This window comes from Rhipicephalus sanguineus, unplaced genomic scaffold (assembly GCF_013339695.2).
Source record: "Rhipicephalus sanguineus isolate Rsan-2018 unplaced genomic scaffold, BIME_Rsan_1.4 Seq254, whole genome shotgun sequence".
Lineage (NCBI taxonomy): Eukaryota > Metazoa > Arthropoda > Arachnida > Ixodida > Ixodidae > Rhipicephalus > Rhipicephalus sanguineus.
This window is the reverse complement of record NW_023614877.1, coordinates 210,595-232,881: the sequence shown is the minus strand read 5'-3', so window position 1 is coordinate 232,881 and position 22,287 is coordinate 210,595. Positions and strand designations below refer to the sequence as shown.

The window sequence follows — 22,287 nt, the reverse complement described above, 5'->3', positions numbered from 1 at the left end:
TGCCACTCATGTTTAGCGCCTTTGTCAATGTAGCCAGCAGTTGCATGCATATCCGCTGTCATACTACCATGGCAGCTAGAAGAAAGAAATAGAAAACATGGTTGATCCCTCCGTCATAGGAATCGGTATAACATGAAAGTAAAACGTGTCTTTACAGAAGTAGTTGAATGTTTACAGTACATTGATATAAAAGAGCTTGCGCAATGTCTATTGGTGTTTGGCAGCTATAGCACCGTTTTACGTGGATGCACCCGTTGACGCTTGGTGGCACAACTTCATCCGACGACTAACGTCCATAAGCAATGATCAAACAAACCTTTGTGGTAGCTCTAGTAGTTCACGGTGAGAGTGTAATCAGCAAGAGTGGTGTGACAGCCAGAAGAGCGTCGCTGACTGGATGCAGAACTTGGGCATGTGGCATCCCACTGCATGTTAAAGAGTTATTAACACCACGGCGAGACTAGAGGGAAACACAACGCACATTGTGTCTACCCTCAGCTCGGCCGTGATTTTTCTCAGAGCGAGCGCAAGCGGGGAACGTGGTGTTACAGCCAGGCGACGCAGGCGCGCGCCGCAGAGCAATTTTTACTATGGATGGATGCTATGAGCGAGGCCGAGGCTTGGGCTAAGGTCGCCACCTCGCGGTGTGTTAAGGCGTTGACACAATTGCACTTCTCCTATTAGAACGCGCTGAATGGGACGCACGCATAGCAACTACGCGTTGCAGGAGCTAATCGCGGAGGCCAGGGTCTCTAATGCATTACTTCACTTTACTGCTCCCAGACGGCGACACCACCCCACTGGCCAAGAAAACTGTGAGAGGAAAGAAGGAAAGAAGATTACTTTTAAGGGCTCGTTTTCTTTGTTAGACACAACATTAATGAGAACTAACAGACAGTAATGCCAAGGAAAGTATAGGGGGTGTTATTGTAATTACGATATAAATCTGAAGAAAGTAAAGTGGACGAAAGGATAACTTGCCCTGCCGGCAGCAAGTTATCTTAGAGGGTGCTTGCTAGACCTATGACACGGTCACAGTGGAAATCTTGTGGACTCTGAAGGTGGTTACCCGCCATTATTCATACAGGTCGTCGTCACAAGCTGCCGATCTCTTCAGGAGCATGTTCGTTGACAGTGAGCTCGCAAAAGCTTTCTCCTGTGGAGAGAAAAAATGCTGTTACATAGCGTGCCACATGCTCAGACCTTTCTTTCAATCAGCTTTGCAGCAGGAGATTCAAAACTCGGACTGCTACATTGGGCTTTTCGATGAATCTGGGAATGAGTTTCTGCAGAAACAAATGCACGTACGCGCGAGATTCTGGAATTCCTTGCACAAATCGCAACAGGATATCTCACATCAGCCGTTGGGAGTCAGTTCTGCGTGTTGTGAACTTTTGTTTGTATACTCTTGTGGACTTGCGCAGTGATCAAGGCTTGTCATAATTAGGATCATTGTGATATAGGGGGTATGCACTGAGCCTGATATAGGGGGTATGCATATCACTGCATTGTGATATAGGGGGTATGCACTGAGCAACACCATTTGTCGAGCGGAGCAATGCGGCGCCTGCTCTCATATAAACAAAACCGAGCTGTGGGCGAATGCTGGGGGTCGGCACGTATATCGCTGGCTTTGGCGGTGTTTTCTTGGAAGTGCGTGGTGTTTTGGCCGGAAATCTCCATCAGTGCCTCGTACGACCGTGCGGTGTGCACAAGCCATGTGGGGGACTCTGGCAGTGATGGCAACGAGCGTCTGCTCAACGAGCTCGGGGCTCCGATTTACGACTTGAAATGCTCGCCACGGACTGCGGACTCTGCCGAGCTAAATGACCCGACGACTTTGGTGTGTAGATCTCAATGGCTGGAGGCATCCGAGCACCGTGCTTGAACCGTGTGAATGGACCTCGCTCGAGAGCGCCGTGCATGTACTTGTGAAGACCGCATACAGCAGTGTTTTTAAGAGACCTGAAGGGAGGGTTCGGGGAGAGACGGATTTCGGAACGCGCCGAGTGCGCATCGGAATAAACGAACCATAGGCGTATCTACTTGGGGGGGCAAGGGGACGCTAGCCCCCCCCCCCACTTTTGACAGTGGCTATCGTCGGCTGCAGACTGGGAAACTAACAAGTGAGACAAAGTTTTATTTGAACGCAGCAATAACGCAATCTTGTAATAAAATTTGTCCTACGATTCTGCTGTGACGACTGTCCTCCGTGTGTCATGACCAAGCACTGTAGGCTCTCTGCGGTGCGGGCTGACTATTCCACGCTTGTGCGTCTTGCGCTCGAGCATTGCAGAGGAGGCTATCGCTCAGCAGGGGCTCTATAACATTACAGCAATCTCTCATGATCTTATTTTGTCCTGCCTGGCCTGAAATTTAAGTAATCCGCGACGCAAATATGGGCGGGAACCAGTAAACGTTTTATAGCCCGATCAAACGCTCTTCTTTTTCAGGAAATTCAGCTTCTTTCTTTGAAAACGAATAGCATCGCCACTGCTCCATTTTCAAGCTGCTGTGAGTTGATGAGTGTGCAGAAGTGTGGAGTATTTTAGTTGTGCCTAGCCGGGACAGCTAAATTAAATTCCCACTTTAGTCTCCGATTAGCCTTCTTCACTTGGCTTATCATGTGATAGCCTGCAGCGATCGTAGCGGCTTGTAACATGCCAGTGGACTCGAGCACATTGAGAAGCCCAACTTTCAAGTTTGCCCCGTTACTTGATCTACCTCACCAGGGAGATAATCAGCGTCCACGGTTTTCTGGACTAAGAAGGCTGCCTACCTGCAAAGGATTGTGTCTGTTCCTATTAATGTTTATTTCTCTTTCTAACACTTTGTCAGCAACGATGAGTTCATGGAGAGTTGTACATGCGCAAAAACAGCTTAACATCGTTATACTACAACTGAAAGTATCTATTATACACATATGAATCCATCTCACCCGCTGCTATAAGTAGCCACTGCCAATGTGATTGGCGGGCAGCCTTCTTAAATTACGTTCAGAAAGAGACACTGTCTGGCTATTCCGAAAAAAAAGTGACTTATTGTTCAGCACAGTAATGTGCTGCTTATTGTGCACACTTCATTTTAACACCGCGAGTTTTCGCAGACTTGTGGCGTCGCGTAACAATTGGAGGCGATTTTATGGCACATTGCAAATTTTCGACGAATAGCGAAGAACCAATGACAAACAATACACCGTAGTGGAAATAGTTCATTATTTATATATTTTACGCAGTCATGCGTACGTGGTAATTACGCGGTGGATCACTTTCGCGTCATTTGTTGCGTCGTTTTACGAGCAGGTGCTTTGAGCATGAGCCAGAAAATTTCGACCAATCATTAACAGCTAACGACCTATACGGAAGGAAACAATGCAGGGTAGTTTAACGTTATAATCGCCCACATTTTTAAAGGAAAATTTGAGCTTACACAGTTTATGTAGACTATTTATTGGAGGAACCGGAGGGGAGGAGTAAATGGCCACTTCACCGCTTTTCCGTCCACCCCCACCCAAGCTGGGAAAAGTAGGAGGGCAAGGAACGACACATAGTATATAAATTCGTAGTCATTTATAATCTTATAGCTGTCCACAACCAGCTCAATGTGGTTTGCTTAAGTATTATTCGACTGAACTTGGTCTTCTTCTTAAGAAAGACCAAGAACTTTCTTTCTTAAGAAAGAAAGTTTATATTAGAGGGCTCTAACAGTAAAGAAATTGGCACTCGGCTTATCCTGAAGACTTCTGCGAAGTACCTTGCCTTGTCAGCCACATGTTTTGTTTAATAACTGAGAATTTAAGGTACTAGAGTCATAGCAGGTTCTTCATGCTCATCGTACCTACAACGCCACACTAAGACTGGGAAGTTTGCTGATGCAATGCTCAGATGATCAGGTTAAAATTTGGGTGTACTTCTTAAACTTCGCGGTAATATTGCCAAAATGTTATTAAACACTGCTGTGTTGTCGCGGTATAGGGCGGCCCAGCCTGCACAATCTGTTTGTGCAGATGCTTTTTTGATTTAAAACAAACAGTTTTGAAAAGCAAGTCATATCTGATCAGCGCTTTGAATATAAAAAATCACCTCAAATCAAAATATATATATATATACGGCGGATAGAGTGAGCGACGCCAGCCCCCCCACTCGCGAGTGAGTTAATACGCCACTGAAACGAACTGCATTTTACCCAGTCTAAGCCTGCTTTCATCAGTGACATACGAGAGCCGGCTTTTTCGGTGCATACCGCAGAAAGGGGCACCCGAACCTCACTCCATTGTTGTCCATTTTGTAGGCCCGTTTGTATGCCCCGTCCGTGCTCTCTGTGCGTCGTCATGCAGGAGGTGTTCCGGAGGTCTCTAGTCATCCAAGTCTCAGTACGGATCTTGGACACAGCGTGTGCGGCGAGTGCCGCACACGCTGTGTCCTTGTTGTCCGTGTTGTCCACCGCGCAGTATACTTCGATCTGGAAGGAACTTCACTTACGCTTGAACGTGTGCTGGCTATTTCAAACAATATCGAAGAAGCCATGAAATACTCACTTGAGCTGCAGTCATCAGCTGTGAGCATTCAAAAGGTGGACAAACGTCAGACGCCATCCCGTACAGGAGCATGATTATCGTTGCTGCAGCACAAATCATACGTTTGTTGCGGGTCTTCACGGCATCTCGCAGATACCGAGACTTGCAAGGTGCAAGATAAAATATGCAGCAAATACAGCAAACATGGATATTTCCAGCATTTCTGTTGGAGAGGCATGCCAGACGAGCAGGCACTTGCTATCCGAGAAGTCGATACCTGCCATACATCTGGAGACCTCAGCGTATGTCTTCTCGTCTGGCAGAACAGAGCTGGAACACATACAGAAGCCCTCGTGCTAGATGCACCCGAGACACACGGGCTCTGCTGTGCCAATTCTGTCGGCCGTCACGTATTCAAGATTGAAATGCCCTATTGTGCAGCTGACATGAGCGGCACCCTATGATTTTTCTAGCCGCAGAATAAGCACTGAGGAGGGCTTTACGGCACCAGTCATCTTCCAAGGTCGGCACGCTGAGATACTTTTCTACGTCATGAAGGACGGTACGGAATCCTTGGCATTGACGCTATCGGAGTCCTGCGGCTGCATATCAGTCGTTTGTCATTGCAATGCACCAACATTACGCAAGTGTTACAAGGCCTTGATCCTGAATTGTTTTGCCAATTTTCGCACCTGGTCGATGCAAAGTTAGGACTGGTAGCAAATTTCATTCATAAGGTCAAGATAAGAAAGGGATCACGCCTGTTGCTGCTAAGTTGTGCCATTTGCCATTTTCAGTGCAAGGTGCAGTACGTGAATAGCTGCAGTGCCTTGAGCTAGATGTTATAGAAAAGGATGATGCATCTGAATGGGCATCGTCATTTGTAGTAGTGGGAAAGAAAAATGGCAACGTAAGAATTTGCTTTGATCTGTGTGAACTGAACAAAGCGGTTGTCGTTGACAAATTTCCGCCAGCACGTGTGCAATTTCTATCAGTACGTGTGCGTGTCCGGGAAACAAAATCGTACGTCTAAGAACTTCAAGGAACAATCCTCTTAGAGGAAGTTCTTTGATGAGTATGATTTTATTTCCATGACACACACACACGTGCTGGTCATACGACCAAGGGAAACCACCTTGCTTCCGTTGTTATCCTCCCACTCGGATTAAGTTTAGAGTGTCTCAAACACTGGCTCCACAGTGCGCTAAGCAAATCATTCGCCATCTAATGGGGACCAGCCTTGACTGCCAAAAATCGCCTTCACAAGCAGGCTACCCTGGCCACCTCCTGTGTCCGCCGCAAAATTCGCACAAGAAGCCTTCGCTGCTAGCAGAAGCTGCAGCCATTATCATGTCCAAAAGAGTTCGCACGATGCCCTACCTACACAAGATTTGCCACAACATAAAAAAGGCGGTATGAGCTACTCGAACAAAGGCAGGTGCTCGAGCAAATATTAGTGTGGCTTTACAACTCCTAACAAGCTCGTAATGAGGGGGTGCCGATATAAGCAGGGCGGGTTTACACGAGAAAATACATATTCAGACTGCCCCCGGAGCATGCCAAGTGTGCAACGGCGCAAATGAGCGTGCCAAAGCTTTGCTGGAGGCCAACTGAAAACTATGTGCCGAAGCTCCGCACTACCATGCAAACGACAGGAAAGCCGTAACGCTTTGTTCCTCTGTGTTAGCTGCGTACCTTCGGAGCTTATTCGTTATCGATGGTCGCGACGATAACGACTGCGGTTTCCTGCACAGCGGTTGCGGCAAACGGTAGTTCCATTTTCAATCTGTGCGCTGGATGTTCTCTGGCCAGCCTGTCCCGTCGTGTTCTTTCTCTGTGGTTCGTGTTCCCGCTGGTTTTTATCCAATTCCACATGTACCAACTAGCCCAGTCCATCGCCTTGATGGATGTTCCCTGCGTGTGCCTTCAGAACTGCATCGTTACTATCTGTGATTGCGTCTACCGCAGTTTTGTGTCCGCAGCATTGCGGCAAGCAGCATTGCTTTGAGTCGGTACGCATTGAATGTGCGCATACTTTTGTGGTAGCCCATGATCGTGTCGACACGACCGCATTTGTGTTCGCAGCGGTTGCTGCAGGATGCAGTTTCGCTCGGACTTGGTGTGCGCTGGTCGCGTGTGTGCCTTCATAACGCTGTGGTAGTCATTCACACTCGCAGACCTAGTGACAACGAGCAGTAGTTTTGTTTTGAGTGCAACGTCAAAACATGGCGGGAGCTCTTGAAGAACGATTCTACCGCTGCCCGCATGCCCATCAACCCACTGGCAGCATCATGGGGATGGACGATCTGTCGCCGAGCACTTCAATGGCGAAAAATTTACCGGGATGTGCGGGTGGGGGCAGAAGGCGGGTTACGATGAAGACATGGGTCTTGCGATGCGGCCGCACGGCTCTGGAAGTCACGAGCCAACGAGAAATGGTCGAGTTGCTAGCGAAATTTCGCGGCAACACTAGGCAAGCTCCTTTTCCTTATGTGGTAGCACTCGTGAAAGCTTTGTTGAAATGGAAGTACCCAGGAAAAGTCTTCGTTGTGACGAGACATTTTCGCGTCGTTTTCCATGGGCGGCTGATGGGGAATCGAAAATTATTTCTTGTGGCGGAAATTTCGGTGTAGCGGAGTTTGTTATAGCGGGATTTGACAGCAACTTTTGTGATTCCTAAAAAATGGGTATGCCATAAATTATCATGCCTACAACTTCTTAATAAACAACTGCGCTCAGTCATATAAGTATATATTGAGGTTTGTTAATGACTAAGACAGCAGACAGGACTGCATTTGTCCTCTGCTTCTAATCGATGTCTCGTCCTAAGTGCGTTTAAGTTTACATAATTTGTTAATCAGTCGTGTGAACTCGTTTTAGCTGCGGAAAATATTTGTGCCTCGACATTGATTCATGTGCGAAACACAGGAGTGACTGTCATCAACTTTATAAGATCGGTATTTTCTAACACCCGTTACTTATTGCGTACTAATAATCAGAGTTGCTTTGATGTACTGGGCTGTGCGGTTTTATTTGGCGGTTCTACGGCTTTCAGGCGTGGTCCTAGCATGGTGGTGGATACAATCGGTACGTCCTGTGTAAGCTGGAATGATGGTGAGCAAATTTTTCTGATGCTTATCTGAGCGGGCGGTAGTTTAGCCCTGGTGAAGACGGGCAATGAAAGGAAAATGCACTGGACACACGGGTGCTACCGCCTGTAAAATACACCAATGAGCTCACTTTGCCACACTTATCGAGCCATTTCTTTATTATGCATTGAAGTGGGCATTGTAGTGAACATTCCGCAACATTTGTGTACTACGTCATTGGAAGACATTTCCAGGCATTATCACACCAGGCTTCTCACTTACCGTGAAGGCAGCAGTGGGCCTAAACAATTTCTCAGTGGCTGACTTGGCATAGTGCCCGCTGGCTTTGTGAAGTTGTGTTCTGATACCAGGATGTTAATGGGGGCGTGCTTACACTGTTGGAGCAGGTGCATTGTCATCCAGTAAGTGGCCTTCCACCGCCATGGCACCTGGATATGAATGTCCAATTTATTCCTGTTGACAGCAATTCCATGCCATGGCAGATAAATGTAGTTAGGCAAAGCTGAGTCACTCTTCGTACTTGTTCTTGTTTTAAATGAAAGTGTCAGTTGTACACTCAAACCTCATTATAACAAAGTCCATCTGCCACGAATAACTTCGTTATATCCGAAAATTCGTTATGAACATTTATTTGTAACACTGTAGCTATGACAAGACTTCTTCATTTACTTCACTATAACCGATAATTCGTTATGTCCGGGTTCGTTATAACGAGGTTTGAGCGTACATTTTATTTTTTTCATGAAACGATTTGTGCACGTTCTGCTTCTTTGTGTGCGTGACCTGTACAGTGCTGTTAGCAGTTAAATAAGAAGCATGTGAAACTGATAATTTGTATCTCTACTGTGCACTTTGTGCCTTTTTATGCTTTATTATTAGCTCTGGGAAATTAGCTGTAATATGTAGGGTATATTGTTTCTAGGGGTGTGCGAATAGTGAAATTTCATCTCGAATTCGAATCGAATAGTGCCGAATAGTGGGCCAAAATATGGAATATCAATTCAAATATCAAATCAAAATATTATTAATATGAAAGAAAGAACGAAGAAATGAAATCTGCTCATGTCCTCGAGAACATAACGCGGTGTGTTACTGGTTCCGACGACTACAAACTGTTGTGCAGAATAATTGTTCCACATGACCTGGCTTCAGGCTCTCTCGACGTGGTGTTACGGTGTTTCCTGCAGTTGAAAACATGCGCTCACTGGGCACCTCAGTAGCAGGGATGGAAATTATAGCAAAGCAATTTTAGTGATTCCTGAATAAAATGCAGCTCCGCGTTCTTTCCAGTATTCAAAAAGATCATCCTTTCTTGTTTTGGGCTCATTGAAGTGAGCCTCTTGACTAAAGGTATGAGCTGAGTGTGTTGGTTATTTCTTTGCGCTAGCAGTTCGACAGTCTCCTGGCCTTCTTCACTGGAGCCATAACGTGCGGAAATGACGTAATCTTTTGAATACACATACACTCGCTTTTGAACCAGGATATTGATATTGGGAAAACTTTAACGGAAACCCACTGTAATGATGTTAGTTTTAGTTTTAGCCACCCCACCTTAACCAAGTTGCACCATTCGCGCTTGTCGCGATTTAGATGTTCGGCCTGTCGAATTATTCGAAATTTCGAATACTAGCTATTCGAAAGTCGAATCGAATTATTCGATTAGTTAAATTCGATTCGAATTTGAAACTCGAATATTCACATACCCCTAATTGTTTCATATCTTAGTGCACGACTGCTGTTTAAATATAGTATATGCTCGTGTAAGGCTAATCCATGTAAAAGTGGTACCCAGAACATTGTCAATAAAATCTCCCCAAAAATGTGTTTAATAGCATCTGTGCCACACCGTCGATTATTTAGAAGGTTGGCAGTAGCATCTGTTGTGTTGTAGAGAATTATGAAGCTTTCTGTTTCTTGAATGTGATGTTCAGCAAAACATGGCAGCTGAGCTGAGTTTCTGGTGCCTGCAGAGCAGAAACATGGTTTGTGCGATTCAGTGGCTGCGCCCGAGATACTGCCTTTGCTGGTCCTGGGATGTCACCATTTATTATGCTGGCAGGTGATGAACTACGAGAGGGCTACAACCCTCTTTATGCTTCTCGTTCGTCCGTCTGTGACTCTACCAAGTCATTTTTATTTTAAACATTTACAGCAACAAGCATTATGATGCCAGCCTCTGTCTCAAGATATACCCAAAGTTCTTTGTCAGCCAGGAAATTTCACAAAAGCTTTTGGGAACGTGCGAAATTCGGAAATGTTAATTTGACACAAAAATTTCCTTTGGCATTTTTTTCTGCAATATGTTGCTGGGGCCTATTAGTTATAACAAAGCCTCGCTTGCTGCAGCGGGCAGATCATTAATTGCAGTCTGTTTTATTGACCAGTCTCAATTCTGGTTTGGGAGAGCTCTGAGAACGCAAACTGCTGGGTGCAACAGACGCCATCTAACATGTGAAACGGCCCACAGAGGTGTGACGCGCTGCCTGCATTGTTTGGTGGCGATGTTTCACCTGCTGCATGTGCTGCGCCGTCATGGTCGTCATTGCCATTACCATCGTGGAAATGACTTGCTCGAGGCTTCCACGCTTTCTGCACATTCGCTACGGGCCCAGACTCAGGAGCAACTGCCGAATAGTAGCCTCCGGGTACAAGCGCTGCGAAAGTGCAGTGGCGACTATGAGCTCAGAGCTCGGCCGCACTGGTGACCTCTCGGAAGTTGGAGGTCACCTTTAGGTCACTTAAGATGATGTCAGTGTCGCGGGGATGGCATATAGCGCTGGATTGCACACACGCCGCCGTAGCTCAGTGGTAGAGCATCGGACGCGTTATTCGAAGTCGCAGGTTCGGTTCCTGCCGGCGGCAGGTTATCTTTTCGTCCACTTTACTTTCTTCACATTTATATCTAATTACTACAAATAACACCCCTATACTTTCCTTGGCATTACTGTCTGTTAGTTCTCATTAATATTGTCTAACAAAAAACGAGCCCTTAAGAGTAACCTTCCTTCCTTCATTCATAGCGAGGGTCTCGTTCTGGCAGACATGATGCCTTCAGGTAGTATGCGAGGATTATTGGTCAGTTGCCTGCTCGTAAATAGATCACGTGCTACGTGACGCCAAAAGGCAAAAAAGAGGTTCCACACTCGCCGCCATGGCTGCGACTGGCGCTGACTGACATTCCTAGTTTCAATCCACATATATACCCCATAAAGTGGACGGGGAGATGACCGCCGCCGTAGCTCAGTGGTAGAGCATCGGACGCGTTATTCGAAGGTCGCAGGTTCGGTTCCTGCCGGCGGCAGGTTATCTTTTCGTCCACTTTACTTTCTTCACATTTATATTCTAATTACTACAAATAACACCCCCTATACTTTCCTTGGCATTACTGTCTGTTAGTTCTCATTAATATTGTGTCTAACAAAGAAAACGAGCCCTTAAGGTAACCTTCCTTCCTTCATTCATAGCGAGGGTCTCGTTCTGGCAGACATGATGCCTTCAGGTAGTATGCGAGGGATTATTGGTCAGTTGCCTGCTCGTAAATAGATCACGTGCTACGTGACGCCAAAAGGCAAAAAAAGAGTGTTCCACACTCGCCGCCATGGCTGCGACTGCGCTGACTGACATTCCTAAGTTTCAATCCACATATATACCCCATAAAGTGGACGGGATGACCGCCGCCGTAGCTCAGTGGTAGAGCATCGGACGCGTTATTCGAAGGTCGCAGTTCGGTTCCTGCCGGCGGCAGGTTATCTTTTCGTCCACTTTACTTTCTTCACATTTATATTCTAATTACTAAATAACACCCCTATACTTTCCTTGGCATTACTGTCTGTTAGTTCTCATTAATATTGTGTCTAACAAAGAAAACGAGCCCTTAAGAGTAACCTTCCTTCCCCCAAGCTATATTTGCTGTTGATGTTTGGTAGATGACACACGCATGTTCACGCCAATCGATCCCACAGGCTATCTCGGCAGGGAAATATGAGATTGAGTTTTCAACCACGTGGCAGGTACATAAGCATACAGTATATACTTAGTGTGGTGTAAAGGAAAAAAAGCTGCATTTCACAGCTTGACTGGCCCCTTCGGCTGGAAAAAAAAAATTACAAAATTACAGGCAGTGGAAAGCGACTATACCAAAAGGAAAACACGATGTAGCCCAGACAGCAAGTAAGAAAATAAAACTGAAATATGTAAAAAATATTCATAACCAAAGCAATGAATGAGTGACACTACATCACAAGAATGACCCAACATTCATAAACAACACACTCACCACATCTGATGTAACATATCAGCTTTAGACAATCTACACACACCCTCAGTTGTTATTTCCACTTGTTCATTATGCTGGAAGACGGTAATGTGATGTTTCGAGTCCATGATTGGTATAGGACATGGTACATGCCAAGTCTCTGTATACTACTGAGTGAGGTGACTGGCAGGACTTGGTCGCAAGTGCGCCTAAGTTGTAGGAGGTACTTAGTGTGTTTATATTCTGATTTAAAAGTTGACAAAAGCTAGTATTCGTAATAAGTAGTTAGTCTTAAAATTTTATATTTTGTAAATAATGAAGCAGTATGTGCGTTGTGTGATGCACCTTGAGTGCACCGTAGGGGATTTTTTCAGAACCAGGTTGTGTAATGATGCTTTTGAGCCTGTAGACCCGAAATGACAGTAATGTAAATGTGAAGAAAAAAGAGCCTGTATAATAATATTTTTGTTTTAGAGGTAGTATATTCTGGCATTGACTACACGTTTGGTAGGCATACTGCTCGAGCCTGTGGGCGGACGGTGAAGCCATGCTCTTATTTTTATTTACGGTACCTACAGCGCCCGCGTGGGTCATTAGTGTAGGGGGAGATAACACTTTCGAAATGCAGAAGGGCGACAATCGATTAACACTGAGGTGTACATAAAGAAATACAGATACATAATGAAGCATCCAAGGGTGACACGTAATAAACTGACGTGTGTGGAGATACGGCAGCAAGGAAAACATATTATATAATAAATGCATACGCACACACACACACACATATATATATATATACACACACACAGATAAATGCAGGTGAGAGAAGCGAAAAAAAAAGAGAACTCGAGCTTAGATCGTTAGAAAGATCAAACGAAAGTGTAGGCAACTTTAAATTGTGCTCAGGCTACGATAAAATATGATCGTCAAGCGCAGTGGCGAAAGTTTCCCTGGACGCGGCTACGATTTGTTGAGGTAGTTTTTCCATTGCCTAATTGATCGCGGGAAAAATGAATATTTAAAAAGGTTAATTCTGGAAGCGAACTCTCGCACTTTAAGTGGGTGATCAGTACGAGCAGATGTATACGTAGCTCCGATATTATTCTTTGTGAATACCCGTTAAACCATGGAATATTTTGTGAAACAGAGATAACGTAAGAATTTGCGCCTGTCTTCAAGAAGAGGCCATCCCAAAGTATTCCTGATTTCGAAAGATCTCTTAGAAAAGTCGTAATCACCCACGACGAAACGGGCCGCTCTCAGCTGCACGCGTTCTAGAGCGTCGATGTTCACCTTAGTAAAAGGGTCCCAAGTGCTGCACGCATACTCCAAAAGTGGGCGTACATTCGACATATACAGGGTTTCTTTCAGGCTGGCCGGTGCTTGTTTAAAGTTGCGTCTCAAGAAGTTTAGTGTGTTGCTGGCCCTTGTTACAATGTAATCTATGTGGGCATTCCAAGTAAAATTGCTGGAAAAAATTACTCCTAGGTACTTATATTCCGTTACACGAACAGCTGTGTTTTATTCATGACATAGCTTGCCATCAGGGGCGTTTTTTGTTTGTGAATCTTACGAGGTTGCATTTGGACAGGTGAGTGTCATGTTCCAAGTCGAACACCAAGACATGATTTTGTTCAGATCATTTTGTAGCAGTTCGCTATCTGATTCACTTGAAATTTCACGGTAAATGCAGCAGTCATCTGTGTATAACTTCACCTGGCAAGACAAATGTTCAGTAAGGTCATTGATAAATATTAGAAAAGCAGGGGCCCTAAGACGGACCCCTGTGGCACTCCAGATAATACAGAGACATCAGAAAGCGGACACCACCAAGTATCACGCGTTGGTTTCTATCTAACACGTACGCTTCCAACCACTTCCAGAGGTATTGGCAATTGAGGTAGGACAACTTTAGTAGTAATAGGGTATGAGATACGGTATCGAAAGCTTTCCGAAAGTCTAAAAAGATGCAGTCAACTTGCAAACCCGAGTTAATAAAAGCTGCAATGTCATGGCGAAATTCTATCAGCTGAGTGTCACAAGAAAAGCCCTGAAGCCATGTTGCGTTGGGATAAAGAAGCTATTTTCTTGAAGGTATGCCATTAAATTCGTATAAACAACATGTTCTAATGTTTTGCAAGCAACGCTTGTGAGTGAAATTGGCCTGTAGTTGCATGTTCTCGTTTTGAACCACTTTTGTGAATTGGAATAACATTTGCAGTTTTCCAGTCCGAAGGTAGAGCACCAACTTGAAGAGATATCTTAAATAACAGTGTTAAGAAAGGGGCGACAGACAATGCACAGTTTTTTAGAACGAATTTGAAATAAAGTCAGGACCGGTAGCCGAGTGGATGTTTATCTTCCGTAGCAATAATGCGATACCATTTTCAGACAGCACAATTTTCCCTCATCTGAGCAAGCTCACTGATGTCATATGATTTGGAAACTGCGGCTTTTGTGCATGAAAACACAGAGTGAAAATAAGCATTGAAGGCCTCTGCTTTTGCGAAAATATCTGCGCCGTAGGCTTTTTCATCTATGACGTCAGGGATTGCGTCACCAGAGTTCTTTTTGCTCTTGACATATTTCCACATTTCCTTGGATTAGTTTTAACTTTGTGTCCTAGAGTGCAAAGAAACTTTTATGTGCGTTGCGCATCAATCTCTCTATTGTTTTGCTCAGTACCTTCATCTTTGCAAACAGTGTAGGATTCTGAGAGTGGCAGTGCTTACGAAAGGCTCTATTTTTTCTGTTTATTAACGTACGAACTCTTTAGTAATCCATGGTTTATCGTTTCGGCGCTGGGAAGAAATGACACGCGAGGGAATGAAGGTTTGTGTCAAGGACAATATTTTAGTTTTAAAAAGATCCCACAATGCATTTATGTCTAGGCACGAACATTGAGCAAGATGAGCAAGATGCATTCTTTTCACATGGAGATGTTTGTTGTGCACGCAGACACGGAGACCATAGCGAGTGGTCAGCTGAGCATCAACCTGCCGCAGAACGCCTTTTCCAGCCCCGAGACCCACTGGCAGCAGCGTCTGGAGGCTGCGCAGAATGTGCTCTTCTGCAGGGAGCTCTTTGCTCAGCTGGCACGGGAGGCTGTTCAGCTGCAGCCCTCCATCCCCAACCTGGTCGTGGGCAACCAGATCACTGCCGCCCTCTTCCCAGGCGTGCAGCTCTGCATTGGTCTCTGTCACCGGACACTGCAGGTGCTGCACGAGTGGAACCCCGTCATAAGAGACTTGTCCCTTACGCAGGGTCTCATTTTTTTTTATTAGCCCGTATTTTGATGTAGGCACACTGCTGTCACTTACACCCAACAGTCTGTTACAGCCAGGGTTATATAGAAAAAGTTAACGTATTACTGCTACTGAAAAAAGTAACTTCTGCTGTACTGCATGGTCAGAAATCCTAATCATGCACCTTCGCTGCACGAACCTACAATAGCAATTTTATAAAGCTCATACTTATATTTCACATAAAAGTCCTAGCCCAAACAATTTTACCCAAAGTACAGATTTCACATGAATAATTCGCAAACTGCGCTGTACCTTGGCAGTACTATAGTGGCCTTAAGGGGCCCTGCAACACTTTTTCAAGTAGCCATGGAATAGATTCACTAAAGGAGCTTATTTTTTCGTGAATCGACCACCGCAAAAATTTTTAGAATCCATCCAGTACGAGCGGAGTTACAAAGATTTGTTGCACGCTCTCATTGCTTTCTCTCTTCTCTCGTCCCGACAAAAGCGCTGGAAACTAAGCAGGGCGGGGTGGCACGAGTGAAAAGGTACGTAACGTGTGCCTCGTGAGCTTGAGCACTTTTTCCTTTTTTTTCTTTGAACGCGCGACATACTTATACAGTCGAGCCCGACTATATCGAACCCGTTTATATCAAATTATCCCGATATCGAACAATTTCTAAACACGGTAAATTTACATTGAGAATATATAGCAAAAGTTACTGTTACATCGAACGAAAATAGCAACGACAACCGATATATCAAACTCCATGTGCCTCAAAAGTGCCCCAGCAAGTTGGCTTTCCCTCGCGGTGGCGGGGAAAACTGCCGGCGCCACCCTAGAAAAAGTGGTTTAGACCCGGTTGTGCACCGGCGAACACCCCCCTGCAAGAAATGATCCTGGCCCGCTCGCAGCGCTTACAGCCAATCAGAGGCCGTCGTGCTTCTCCGAGCGCGGAGGAGGTAGAAGTGAGCGCCATTTTTTCTTTCTTTATGCTTGTGTGCCTGCTGCTGCCTGTTTTCCTCAAGTCTTCATTCAGCGTGGTCCGTGCTGGTGGTGTTGCCTGTTGGTGCTCTGTGAACTTTATTGGCGCGCTGTCGTCATGGCTTGTGCAAAGAGGCAGATTTTGCCGTTCGCCGCGAAACTCGAAATCATAAATCGGGTTGAGCTCTTTCTGTGTTGAGTAGATCGTGGGCAGTTGTCACGAAGGAGACAATCCAGAACTGCTTTAGGCATGCCGGCTTCCGCATGCCTGGTGATGACACCCCAAATTCCGATGACAGCACTGAAGACACCGCAGGTGTTTCCGCTGAAGTTTGGAGCGAGCTGGCAGAGTTCCCGGAGCTATCGACGGATCGACATTCGACGAGTTCGTCAGTGCGGACGATGATGTCGCCATCATGGGTGAGCTACAAGATGAGGACTACGTTGCAGACGTTGTGCCGACCACGAGCCAAAGCGACAGCAATAAAGAAATTGACGATGGCCCATTGCCTACATCCTCCGAAGTGATTAGTGCACTTGCGTTGGTCCGGCGCTATTGCGTGAATATGGAAGGTTGCAGCCTCAGCTGCTCCGACTCGTTGGGCAACGTGGAGGCGTGCGTGCTGTCGCAGGCAGCGAAGTCGTTGACACAGAAGAAAATCCAGGACTATTTTGTTCCAAAGTAGGGCACGCAAGTAAGCCACCACATTAATAAAGTACTTTTCTTATTGTTATGTGACTTTGTGTCAAAATCCTATAGGGCCTATATCGAATTATGCCATATATCGCACTAATAAACGTTTTTTGGTGAGTTCGATATACCCGGTTTCGACTGTAGTGCGATTGCGCGTGCGTGCAAGCAGGTGATAGCCTTCCGTGGCGGCCGCAGTAACTACCGAGCACGCCATGTTCAAATCAGCCAGTGGCGTGGAACTTGTGTCAGTGACGTCGTAAGCATCATTTTTGTCGAGAGAAGGAAGCACTTTTTAGCCGACTTTGAGAATTTATTGTAAATCCCAGGCCATGTGCTGTGCTTAATGTTTGGCTCGCGTGCTCTTGGAAGCCTCGACTACTGATCAGCACGTTTTCTGACCATGCTGAAAAAGTGTTGCAGGGCCCTTTTAAGTTGCCTGTTACATGTGATGATTTGTGACTCTGTGGCACATGGGGAAGCCATTTTTCGCAGGGTATTAAACAAAAAGTGATTGATTTCATCATCCGCAAAGAAAACATCACTGAACAAATTTGCAGTAATTATGACGGTGTGCTTCTACTTACAAAATAAATGCACAAATTTTGTAGCAATAAAGAAATGCTTAAATGGCATAAATCTGGGGGAAAGTGTTTGCGCACATGAACAATTTTTTTTCAATTTAACTTGTATAATTACTGCATATATTGTGATTGTGCATGTGAAGGAGTTCAGGGTTAGCCTTCCTCGCTCAGGAATTCAATAACCAGAAATGCAGTTGCATTTGCTGATAGCGAGAAGCAAAAGTAATTTTTGATGCTGGGTTTATAAGCAGTGCTAGAGTATTGCAGGGACAACATCCTGATGCAACTACAAATTGCTGGATGTAAGCAACAGCTGCATTTCAAAGCCCGTCATTGGACAGCTTGACTCGCTTCTTAGCAAATATGTCCGCACCTATGCAAGAGGAGCTGGACAGTGATGCGCTATGTGGTACTTGTGATTCACTTTCAAGAAGAGGTGGTGAATGTGCGGAGAGTTTTCCTTGAGCCCGCTCATTGCGATGTCATGCAGCACCAAAGGTACCGAGACAGTCGCTCATCTTCAGTTGACAGTGATGTTGAGAAAGCATGTCCTAAGAGGTCATCCTCCGTTGTGTTGGAGCTCGCAGCGTGTCTTGATGTCCACAAGCCAAGAAAATCTCGACAGCTCGCTTTTGACGATTACGAGGACGACATTTCACTTCACTTCATCGGCAGTCGACAACTTGAACCTTGATAGCAAGGTAGCCGAAGCCATAGCAGATCCATTCAAGAAATTTCGGCAATTTGTTCCCCATTGCAATTTTCCCTGCACAATAAAGCACCCCATGCAGGGTCGCTTTGTCAACGTTTGGCTGACCGACAGCTGTCCACTGCTGTGACACAATAACGTCGGAGTGAGCTCTGGGAAAGTGGCTCCTGCAAGACAAATGAATTTTGTGTAAAACTTCTGGGTTACTTAAAATAAAAGTATGAGTAATGCGAGACTTCACGTTACCGAAAAAATGGTAACCTAAGTATGTTAATAGGGATGGGCGAATATTCGGGTGTTTCGAATATTCGAACGAATATTAAAGAATTTGAATTCGCTTTGATATGAATTTGGATTATTCGAAATGAACGATATATGTACGTTTGACCGCACATAACACCCTGTAAAGGGGTTTCACTGCAGCGTCGGGTTGCTGTACCGTGAAACCACCTTTCCAGGGGAAATCTGCACTGCCGCGAAGCCGCACTTCAAGGTTAAGTGTACATATTTTTTAAAGTTTAAAAGCGTGTTATATGGGCTTATATGCGCTAAGTGCAGTAATTTTTAAATTGTACCGTATTTTACCACTTATGACTTGCACCCTACTGCTATTCAAAATTTGATACTATTCAAGGTTTCTTCCACTTCATTTCAAGACAAAAAGTGACATTCACCCATATCTAGTTCCAATTCTTAAAAATATTGTGCAAGGGTCATGACGAAAATGCTAATTTTTCTTAATAGTATGTGGTGAGTACTATTCGAACTATTCGATTTGAAATTATTCGGCCAAATCACTATTTGCTTCGGATTCGCTTCGAACCTCACATTTACTGTTCGCCCATTTCTAATGTTAACCATTACAGTTCTGTAATAGTAACGGGTACTACTAAGTTGCTGAAAAAAGTAACACGTTACCATTAATGCCGTTACTTGTAACGTGTTACCGCCAACACTGGTTATAACGGGGCCTCTTATCAAGAGGCTTTACTAGGGTGACCACCCGTCCCACGACTCACGGGACTGTGATGGCTGTTGTCTTGCAAGAGATAGCAAAATGTTCAGAAATGGCCCTCATTTCACACTTCATTATTATTGCTTGGCAGCCGTTCAATTTTGTCTGTCCACCCTGTTTGAGGACATATTAGCTGCGAGCACTCGAGGCTTCAGAAAAATTCATATAGCCGCGCATGTTACGGCAATGATGAATGTTTTTTAGCCAGAAATATGACTTCAAGAAAGTAAAACGAGCGGTGTTGTATGCACAGTAGATTCTCATTGAATGGACTGAAGGGACCAGGAAGAATATGTTCTGTTTAACTGGAGTTCTGTTTACTGAGAGACCAACAATGGTGCAGGATTCAAGTATTAAACTGGTCAAGTTAGAGGCAGTTGTTCCATTTAAGTGGAATTTCCGTTTACAGAGAGTAACTGTACTTACCAGGCTCTTAAAACTCTGCAGTGCAAAGCTATTACCCACTTCCTGACTGCTACTAAACTATTTTGCCAGTGTCTGGTGCCACGAAAAACACAGACTGTGCGAGGAAAACTCACACAATATTTATTTTTCCTGTTTCATTCTGTAGCCAGCTCTCTTAACAATATTTGAGCAGGGTGTGCAGCTGCTCAAAGCATTCTTCTGGGTGCAGGCCTGGGTTATTATGGGTTTTGCAGAAAGCCCTGCTTCCCTCCTGCCTCCTTTTGCATTTGATCACTGCGAACATCACAGACCTCGCTGGTTTGGCTCGGGTCTTGTTAATGAACTACTTCTTCCCATCTAGCTTTTCCTCGCAGTCCATGTGCAGTGGGCCCCACGTTTTGGCGCTAGCCCGCACGTCGCCATCAGCTGTTGGATGAGGTTCCGTAGTTCTGCAGTGGCGCTGCTTTTTGCCATGATTCAGCTGCGGTGCCCTCATCAAAGTGAATCCCTTTATAAGAGAAGCGTACCGGGGAGCAGTTTTTGTCTATCTTATCAAGGGTCTCGTATAAGAAGAGCACCAAGTTTTCGCTTCATATGCAGTCCTTATTTCACTGAGGGCCCCTACAACTAAAATGGGCACAAAAGAAGGCTACAACTGTTGCAGAACATTTTATTTTTTTATTTGTTTTCAAACTACTTTACTGGTGAAATCGTTCTCCATATTTGTTTGCTTCAAGGCTGTGTCGGTACAGTCGAACCGGTATATCGAAACTCGCCAAAAAACGTTTATTAGTTCGATATATGGCATAATTCGATATAGGCCCGCTATAGGATTTTGACACAAAGGCACATAACAATAAGAAAAGTACTTTATTAATGTGGTGGCTTACTTGCGTGCCCTACTTTGGAACAAACTAGTCCTGGATTTTCTTCTGTGTCAACGACTTCGCTGCCTGCGACAGCACGCACGCCCCACGTTGTCCAACGAGTCGGAGCAGCTGAGGCCGCAACCTTCCACATTCACGCAATAGAGAGGACCAACGCAAGTGCACTAATCACTTCGGAGGATGTAGGCAATGGGCCATCGTCGATTTCCTTATTGCTGTCGCTTTGGCGTGGTCGGCACGACGTCTGCAACGTAGTCCTCATCTTGTAGCTCACCCATGATGGCGACATCGTCCGCACTGACGAACTCGTCGAATGTCGATCCGTTTCGCGGCGAATGGCAAATTCTGCCTCTTTGCACAAGCCATGACGACAGTGCGCCAATATAGTGACACCACGGACCCGAGCTAACGGGGGGCTTCGACCCCTCCCACGCCTAGCCGTGCGGGGCTGTGCCGTGTCGGGGAAAAGGGGATCCTGGGGGTTGAAATCGGCGGTCGCCCTTTCCTATCCCCCTCTCTTATCTTTTTCTTTCCTTTCTGTCCTGTCTCCTTTTTCTTCAGTCACTTCCCGTTTTCGTAGGCGGCTCGGGTTAACCGTGTATATGTGTCCTCTCTTGGATAATATATTAGGTTATAGCGGCATTGTACGGCTGGCGTTTGCAGCCTTACATGTTAAGTGCTGCAGCGTCCCCTTGTTGGACTCCATGGTGGGTGGCCGCCACTGCTGCCGAAACACACACATTTATCATGGAAACAGTTCCATTCCCCCGCCTCCTTGATCGTTACCCTCACAAGAGGGTGCGCACCGACGAAATACTCAACTCTTTGACCCGACCAACAGAAACGTTCCCTAAATTTCATGTACTCCACAGCCAGAACCCCGAAAAACTAGCAAGAACTATTTCCCCTTTCATAGTTGCAAAATCCTTGACCGAAGCCTTTGGGCCGGGCTACAAGGTAACCAAAATGGCAAGCGGTGACCTTCTTCTCGAGGTCCCAGCCAAACAACAGTACCAGAAACTCGGCAGTCTCGTAACACTTGGAAACGTACCCATTTCAGTGTCACCCCATAGGTCCATGAACAGCTCACGCGGAGTCGTTTCGGAAACCGACCTCATCGACCTGTCTGAAGATGAACTTCTAGAGGGATGGAAGAACCAAAACGTGACCCATGTAAAACGGATCGTTATTAGGAGAGAAGGCAAGGAAATCCCCACGAAACATCTCATTCTTACATTTGCATCAGTGTTCTCCCCAAACCATCGAAACAGGTTACATTAAATTAACTGTCAGACCATACATTCCTAATCCCAGACGTTGTTTCCAATGCCAGAGATTCGGCCACGGATCATTGAGCTGCCGTGGTCATCAAACGTGTGCTAAATGCGGTGTCAAGGCCACATATCCGACAACTGTAATGGCGCACCGCACTGTGTCAACTGTAACGGCGATCATCCGGCGTACTCACGCGCATGTCCAAACTGGCAAAAAGAAAAAGAAATAATCACACTAAAGTACAAGGAGAACATTTCTTTCCGCGAAGCCCGTAAAAGGTGCTCGCCATTTCACACCACACCTACGCTGATGCGGCGCGCCGGGGGGCAACGTCGCATCGGCCTCCGCCACTCCCTCGGTCCACGCAGAGCGAACCGTCGGCTGTGGCGCCTGCCCCCAAGGCGGCAGTAGTTCATCTACTCCGCCAACTCGCAAAGAGAGCCCGTCGACTCCAGGGTCATCGGGTCTCAAGGCCTCGTCTCACCAGGCGAGGCCCGAAACTCGAACCACCAGCTCGCACGTGCGGGCATCCAGTGCCTCCCAGGAGGCAATGGACACTACTTCGGCACCCCTGGTGCCGAAAGATCGGCGCAGCTCCCTGGAGCGTGCA

General features: G+C 45.8%; 1 pseudogene; it reads left to right on the top strand.

Moving 5' to 3' along the window:
* The window catches only part of LOC119376859 (mediator of RNA polymerase II transcription subunit 17-like), a 258,514-nt pseudogene that overhangs the window by 71,793 nt on the left and 164,434 nt on the right, over nucleotides 1-22,287 (top strand).